This window comes from Elephantulus edwardii, unplaced genomic scaffold, assembly GCF_000299155.1.
Source record: "Elephantulus edwardii isolate Elephantulus edwardi_28Jun2011 unplaced genomic scaffold, EleEdw1.0 scaffold00169, whole genome shotgun sequence".
In the NCBI taxonomy this organism is placed as follows: domain Eukaryota; kingdom Metazoa; phylum Chordata; class Mammalia; order Macroscelidea; family Macroscelididae; genus Elephantulus; species Elephantulus edwardii.
In genome coordinates, this window is record NW_006399919.1 from 4,869,396 (window position 1) to 4,878,497 (window position 9,102).

General features: G+C 39.4%; 1 pseudogene; it reads right to left on the reverse strand.

Annotated features, from left to right (window-relative positions):
- The window catches only part of LOC102870864, a 70,927-nt pseudogene that overhangs the window by 38,359 nt on the left and 23,466 nt on the right, over window positions 1-9,102 (reverse strand).

Consider the following 9,102-nt stretch of genomic DNA (forward strand, 5'->3'; position numbering starts at 1 on the left):
AATCAATCCACCTCATAGAGGGTCTTCCTCTCCTGTGCTGTCCCTCCACCCTCCCAAGCATGACATCCCTCTCCAAGGACTGTTCCCTTCTTGCAACATGTCAAAAGTATTTCAGACATATTTTCTCAGTAAAAATGCCTATCAAAACCAAATTAGAATTGTATGCACCTCTCACTCTCAGGTGGAGATCAACAACATCTTCCATGTATGCATAATCTCTAAGGGCTGTCAAAGTTCACTGGGACCCTGCTAAAACGGAAGTGCTTGTGGGGAAGAGGCCCACCACTGGGTGTCTAAATCGTAAGGATGGAGACTGCCTCATCTTTTGCCCCCAGAGAGTGGCTGATGGGTTTAAACCTACCATAAGCAGCCTGACAAGTAAGCTACAAAGAGCTTCTTTCCAATGACTGAGAACAGAAGCAAAACTCACACTCAATTGTAAAGTAGCCCATTCAACACCTAGTATATCCAGATGTTTCTTATTTTCGTTTCTTTTTGTTTGATTTGTAAATGTTACATCTTCATACTGATGATATAAGACTTTCTTATATTTGGACCCGAGAAATGTTCTGGTTGTATCCAAATATATGTTTGTTTGGCTTTAAGGAAATGAAAACAAAACAAAGAGCACAAAGTTAGCTAATATGATCATTGAAATTGACAAAATACTCGAAAAGAAGTAATTCTCATTGGAATAATTGTTGTTGATGATGATTGCCATCGAATCGAGCACGACTCATAGCAACCCTCTCAACAAAAGGCTTGAAGCTTTTCTGTAACTATCGTCTTTTCTCGAAGTTTGTAGAGTTGTCAGAGACATGTTTAGGAAGTGGATGCCACTCCTGCTTCCAGTATTATTATTATATTATTCATTGAAATAATACAACTAATTAATGCTCACATGCTACTTCATCTTGGAAAGAAATTTTAAAAGTATATTGATTCTTAAGATATTAATTTTTAAAATATTCATTTTCAGAACAATGTGGCAAGATAATAAGTTATCTTGCCACATTATTACAAAAGTAAAAGTATCAAATTTTCTTTATATCATCATATAAAAGGAATATTATTTCATTTTAGATAAAATGAGTTTTTCAAATTTAAACCAGAAGAAAATAAAATAAAATACTGTTATGTAGATCTTTTTAAAAGTTGTGAGGGTTTTTTTTAGATCAAGAATCACAGAAAATATATGATTGCTAATTAATTGTCTCTAACATTAGTAAGAGTCCTGTTATTTGTTATTTTAAAAATTAACTTAATAAGAGTACTGTTGTCTGTAGAAAAAGAAAGTATATTGATTCTGACAAGATTGTTGTATATTCACTCTATATATTAGAGCATGTCACCAAGATGAAATTTTATTTTTTACAAATAAATAGTAAGAAAGGAAAAAGCAGGGAGTCTGGTGGCCTAGTGGCAAGAAGCTGCACTGCAATCCCAGAGACACATGGTTCGAATCCACCAGATGCTCTGCCGGGAAAGGAGGGACAATCTCCTCCTGTACCAGTCAGATCTGATCTGACGGTACACAGACACACATACACAAAATAATAATAAAAAAAAGAAAAACAATTTAAAAAAAAAAAAAGGAAAAAGCAGCCTTTGGTGGCACAGAGGCTAAGCTGTAGACATCAGCTAGAAGGTTGATGATTCTAACCCACAAGCCAGCCCATGAAAGAGACACCCATCTGTCTTATAATGGTTACTGTCTTGGCAACTTCATAGGGCAGTTCTGTCTACTCTGTCTGAAAGAGACATTTTGAGTTCATTTAGTAGGAAAGGAAAGCAGAGAGAGTAGTAAAGCTTAACAAAAAGAGAGATACACAATCAGATGAGGAAGAAATAGATAAGTGGGACCATTTAAAAATTAAGTTCCTGTGAGTTGGAACAATTTTTACAATAGGGTGAAAAGAAAACCTACATATGGAGTACAAACATTTGGCAAAACCATCTCAAACCAGGGTCTCATAAGAAAAGTTTACAGAATCCTGTAGGGCTTCCACAAGAAAAAGAATGATAACCCAATAACAAAATGGGCAAAAGATGTGGAAAGACTTTTCACAAAGGAAGACATTTGTATAGTCAACAGACACATAAAGAAATGCTCATAATCACCGACAATAAGAAAGATGCAAATCAAAACCACAATGAGATAATATGTCACCCCAGATGCAGTGGTAAAGTTTAAAAGACAGCAAGCAATGAATGTTGGAGAGGATGGGGTGAGATTGGAACTTTCATGCATTGCTGGAGGGATTGTAAAACAGTACAATCACTCTGGAAGGCAATTTGATGTTTCCTCATAAAGCTGCACATAGAAATTTTATATGACCCAGCTGTTCTACTGTTGGAATCTGTTGTTGTTGTTATTTGTGGTTGAGTTGCCTGGGGGTCATAGTGATGCAATTTACAGAAGTTCTGAAGCCTACCCTGTCCTGAGCTGTCTCATTGGCTCTGACACACTTACCTCCATTGCCCTAGGTAGTATAGTAATTCATCTCATCTAGGATCTTTCTCTCCTGTGTTGTCCCTCCACTCTTCTGATCATGATGTCCTTCTCTAAGGATCGGTTCCTCCTGGCCACGTGCCCAAAATATGTGAGACAGAGCTTCAGAGTCCTAGCCTCCAAGGAGAAACTTGATTTCACCCTCTTCAGGACAGACCTATTTGTTTTCTTGACTGTCCATTATATGTTCAAGACTCTTCTCCAGCACCACAACTCAAAGGCACCAATTCTTCTTCTGTCATCCTTAATCATTGTCCAACTCTCTGATGCATAGCAAGTAATTGTGAAGATCATGGTCTGGACCAGTGCACCTTAGTCTCTAGACTGACATTGTTGCTTCTCAGTACTCTGGAAAGGTCACTGATAGCATATTTACCTAATGCAAATTTGTCTTTTAATTTTCTATCTGCTGTTTCCAAGAGTGTTGATTGTGGAGCCAAGCAAGCTGTACCTGTTAACAGCCTATATCTCTTCTCCATCCATCATGGTGCTGCCAATTGGCCCTGTGGTGATGTAGTCAATCTTTGGTGATGAACTTCAATCCATATTGAAGACTACAGTCTTTGATCTTCTGCAGCAAGCACTTTAGGTCCTCCTCGGTTTCAGCAAGCATATTTGTGTCATCTGCATAATGTAGGTTGTTGATGAGTCATACCCCAAGGAAAATAAACACAAATGGAGATTGTACACCTATGTTCACAGCAGCTTTATTCACAATAACAAGACCATGGAAACAGCCCAACCCGATAAATTAATGTATTGAGAAACTATGGTACATTCACACAATGGAGAACTATGTGGTACTCAGGAGCAATGATTTTGTAAAATACTATATAAAATGAGAAAGTCTAGAGAGCATTATGCTGAATGAGCTAACTCAGTCTTATAAGGACAAATACTGCATAAAACCCTTATTGTAAAACTAGAAGGATAGCTGGTAAAATGTGCATAAAAGTCCAAAAGAGGGATAAAAAGGAAAGAATTTTATATTTCAAAGAGAAGAGCGAACTGGAGTGGGGAGAGGTGGGCAGACGGAAAAGTGCAACAATGAATGAATGGAAATCCAAAGTCTCTGTAAACTTTCATTAAAATTAATAATAATAAAGAATGTTAAAAAGTCCAAAGGAGAAGCAGAGAGGTACAGAAAGGTGGAGAGTGGGAAAGGGGGGACATCATGAGATAACAAAGTTTGCTGGACAGAGGAAGAGTGTGAAGGAATTAGGAAAAATCTAATGGGACTTGAAAAGACAGGGTAATAGTTAGCATAGATCAATGATGATTTATTTTATAAAACACCATGTACATAAGTGATCATGTTAAATACAATATGAATGTAAGAATGTGTGAAATGCAATGCACATGAAAGATACACAATATATATGAATTTTGTATGCAAACCAATATAAAATAAAAATAAAGTGGAGAAAAAATTAATAGGATAAAAATTGGTATAAAAATGGGATGAAACTGAAGACAAAAGAAAATTCTGACTGATTCCAAATGTTATATGCAGCTGAATTTATGTTTACTATTTCTCAAAATGATGAGATTGGATGGTAGCATGGGATGTGTACAGAAAGGAAGGATATAAGAAATGGAAAGAGGCAGGAAGAAAGCACTGAAGAAGGATGTTAAGTGGTCATTAAAAAAAAATTGAAGGCACTTATAATTAAGTATCACATGTCTACACACACATAATTTTAAACTGTTTATAAGTAAATTAGTCTAATGATTACACACACCTCATTCATCATGCACTTACCCACATAGTCACATACCAATCATAAAAGGTTTTTACTTCATTAATGATAAAATGGATTCCAAACACACACACTCCACTGCCACCACCATGTCACCCAACACACATATTCACATCTCGTGACTTTCTCATCAGGGAGCTCTGGTGGCCTATTGGCAAGAAGCTACGCTGCAATCCCAAAGGCACACGGTTCAAATCCACCAACTAGCTGCTCCACAGCTGAAGGATAGGCAAGCTCTTCATGTGCGCTCCTCTGAAAACCCAGTGCAGCTCAGGGTCAGCTATGGGTTGGTTCAGACTCTACAATACACAACAACAACAAACAACAACAATTCTCATTACTGTAGAATTGGAACTAACTCATGGCTGACCCTCCAGTAGGTTTTCTGAGGCTGTAAATCACACAGGAGGTACATCGCTCCTCATTCTCCCTCAGAGCAGCTGGTAGATTTGAATCGCCTGCCTTTGGGTTGGCAGCACTTCTTACCCACCAGGCTCCAATGCTTTATTCAAACAAGAATTGGGACTAGTGAGGAATCCTTCACACACTGGTGTTATCACTGCACTTCTCTTCTTGTAAGCAGTGCAGTTCTGTCTCCCACATCCTGCTAGAAGAATAATCCCATGTGATTTCCTCAGCTGCAATGTAGATGATTTTCATTTCCTGATAGTGCGCCTGGTCTGTGTTTGACTTTAAGCATTGCCTCACTTTTTAGTATTTTTATTTATGCTTCAGCCTCTTTGATAATGTTCGGTTGTCATACAAACCACATCAAACAAAATTCCTACAGAGGAAAAGAAAAAGTGTTGAAAGTTTTGTACTCACATCAGATTTCTTTCTTCTATGAAGTCACCCTGGAGACTAAACTGCATGTGATCCAGGCTATAGTCTTTGCAATTACTTGCTATGCATCAGAAAGCTGGACGATGACTAGGAATGCTAGAAAGAGAATTGATGCCTTTGAGCTATGGTTCTGGAGAAGAGTGTGGAATATACCATGGACTGCTAGGAGAACAAACAAGTTTGTCCTAGAGAGGGTGAGACCAGGATTCTTGGAGGAAAGTATTCTGAAGCTTCCTCGGACATACTTAGGATATGTTGCAAGGCAGGGCCAGTCCTTGGAGAGGGATGTCATACTTGGGAGGGTGAAGGGACAGCACAGGAGAGGAAGTCCCTCAATGAGATGGATTGATTCAGTCACTGGTATAATGGGATATATGTGTCAGAGACAATAAGGTTGGCACAGGATATAAAGCAGGGTTTAGGGCTGTTGTAGATAGGATCACTATGAGTCACAGATGACTCGACAGCACATAACAAACAACTACATGAAGTCATTCATAAGTCAGAGACCAGAAAGAGAAATAGAAATAAAATAACTTATTCATTTTTTTTATTAATTCAACCAATGTTTATTGGGAATGTTCTATTATGTCAGGTATTTTTTAGATATTTCAAATATTTGGTAAATAAAATAATGAAACAAAATCCTTGTCATCAGACACTATATACAAAAGAAAAAATAGAATAAAACAAAGTAGGTGAAGAATTCTGGGCATAGAAGTTTTGAGGAAGCAGTGGGAAACACTTTATAGAAAGATCAGGATGGGCTTGGTTGGGAGGATAACTTATGGGCAAAAACTCCAGAAAGGTAAGTAGTGGTTTTCTGGAGGAAGGGGAATCAAGTCTGAGGAAATAATGGAGCAATGTTATGCTTGATAGAGAAGAGGTGAAAGGAAGCCAAGCCTTGCCTGGTGGAACCTAAAGGAGGCCTGTGTGTCTGGAGAAGAATGAGTAAGGGTGAGAGTCCTAGAAGGTCAGATCAGTGAGAGGTGGAGGGACTAGTGATGAGAGCTCTTGTGGTCTAATGTTGAGACTGTAGCTTTTCCTGCTTGAAATGGACAATTCCTGTGAGATTTCTTGTTGAGGAATGCTGGGGAGGAAGGGAATGCCTCTGGCCAGGACAGATCACTGAGATCCATATAAGTGCATGTCTTCCGACGGCCTTTAAAACAGGGTAGAGAAAGCTCTCCTGTGTTTGGCCAGACCAGCCTGAGAAAGCTCATCACCTGGGAAGATGGCTGTCGTACCTGTTGAGCTGGGAGTGGTCCACACGAGGCTGAGGTTCTCCTATCCAATCCACATGTCCCGCATCAGCAAGCCCACCCTATCCTGTCTTCCTGTTCACTTGCTCGTATATAAGGGCGCTGTAGTCCCCAATAGAGTTGAACTGGATTGACTCTCTGAATGGCTCCTGGAGTGGTGTGTCTTCATTGTGCTTACCCCCATCAGGGTGTCGCTGTTTATTGCTGGTGAATGGACAGTGACAAGTTCTGAGTAGATGAATGACTAAATACACTGTGGCAACTGTCTAGGAAGTAGACAAGAGTGGTCAAGGATGAAGCAGGAAGAACTGCGGTTGGTTTAAGCTTTGATAAAATTGGCTCCCACCTCCAGGCCCCAATTCTTGGCATCCCTATGCACAATGAGATTTGACTGTCATGGTCTGTAGGATTTCCACTGCCTGGTTGGTAGCAGATATGAAGTGTTTCTTCTTGTTGCATCTTAGTCTCGAAGCTCCACTAGAGCCTATTCAATATTTTAGCAACATGCAAGCCTCACCTGACAGATAGATGGTGGCGACTGTGCTTGAGGTTTGATTGCCTGGAAAACATCCACACCTTCTTCATGCTTTGTGAACTCTGGCTCAGCAGCAGTGGGTTTTATTGGATTTGTGACACCCAAGATAAACAGAGTGTGAGTGCACTTGTGTGTGAATCCTCAGGATTAAAGAAAGAACTGGTATTTTGTTGGGATCATAATAAGGAGGAGCTCTGGTAGCCTTGTGGGTATGGAGTTGTGCTTCCACAGCCTGATTTCAGCCTGTGATGATAGCTCAACTCCTAAACGTACAAAAAGAGTCGGAGTCAGCACACCACAACAAAGCTTATGTGGGTCCTCTTTGAATTCTATTTACTTTCTCCCGGGGTGGTTTGTTCAATGAGCCCTCGTTGTTCTTGCTGTAGTACCATCCATGGGGCTGCATGCTGAGTGGCACAGAAGCACTGTTTTAGAAAGTGACCATGAAGGTCTGTCCCACTTCTGCTTTAACGACAGGGCCTGGAAACCAAAGGAGTTAGTGACCAACCCCTATTCTTATAAAATATAAGTGTTACTTGTTATTTGATAGTTTTATTTGAGCAGAATCCCTGGATGGTGGAACTCGTTAAGACATCTGGCTGCTAACTGGACAGATGGAGGTGTGAATTCACCCAGAGACATCTCAAAATAAAGGCCTAATCTTACTGCTGTACAAAACCCAATGCACTCTCAGGGAGGAGAGATAGGGAATGGCAAGGGACACACTGACAAGGGAGATTGATCAGAACTGGCTTTGGCGGGCACTGTGGCAATTGGACAATTAAAACAGACATGGGGGAGGGAGGAATGGCCTGGGGAGGAGGGTGGAGAAAGCGGTGCAACAATGAATGAATGAAAACCCAAAATCTCTGTAAATGTTCATTAAAACTAATAACACACACACACACACACCCAATGCAGGACAGTTCTACTCGGACACGTGTGGGATTTCCACGAGCCAGAACTGACCCAACAGCAGCTGGTTGGGTACTTGAGTCAGGCTCTCATGGATATAAATGAAAGCAATGATATTGTGAAGCAGTATCACTTGGACATTACTGCAAGAGATCAAGAATGATGAAAAATCTTAGAAAGGCACTGTAGTTGGCATAAATCTATCCATCTCACTGAAATTTATAAGAAGAAAAGAATACAGCTAAAATAATTCAGAGAATCCAACTTTCATTTTCATAAGGTTAATAAGATTATGACTAAAATCCTTCAAACTCTTTAGCATATAATGTTTTAATTCTATACGAATGGTACAAATGGGCCTTATAGCCTAGCGAGCTGTGAGTAGAATTTTACCCATGACTCCAAGGTGTCCTTCTCATACTTTCTTAGTTTTTAAAGAAGCATTTGTGTATTCACAGTAAGCCTTTTTTTTTTTTTAATTCCTCCAATTCTGGTTGCACTTAAAAAAAATTAATTTTTTAATTATTTTTTTTGTGTGTGTACCAACAAATTGTATCTGACTGGTACAGGAGGAGATTGTAGTTGTTGTTGTTATATGCCAAGATTATATACTCCCCTTTTCCCAACAGAGCTTCTGGTGGATTTGAACCATGCACCTCTGGGATTACAATGCAGTTTCTTGCCACTAGGCCACCAGAGCAGTGCAGGCAAAAGTAGATATGCAAAGAACTTTTATTCATAGTGATGATGTGGAAAGCAAAAGTCCACACACATATGGTGTAAAAGGCTTATATTTTTTGGTTATAAATGCAATGCATGTTCATTGTAGAAAATATAGAAAATACAAAAAAAAGAATCTCTCCATAATCCCACCATCTAGATGTAACCCCTGCAATCAGATTTCATGAATATTCTCTCAGCCTTTTATCTGCTGTCTGATGGCACAGAGCCAACGTGAACCCCTACAGACTGTGCGTAATGAGATGAAACCCTGCTCTATCCCACAGCATCTCACTACTGCTGTGGAGCTTGACCTCACGGTCGTAACCACTGTGTCAATTCCTTACGTCGAGGGTCTTCATCTTTTCTCATGGACCCTCTGTTTTATGAAACCTAGTAGCTTCTTCCAGGGACCAGACTCTCCTATTAACATGCAGATATGGAAGACAAATTCTTACCATCCTTACTCAAAGGAGCATTCTTTTTTTTAAAATTGTATTTTTTTTCTATAATTATATTTTATTAATTTTCATAAACATTTACAGAGATTTTGGG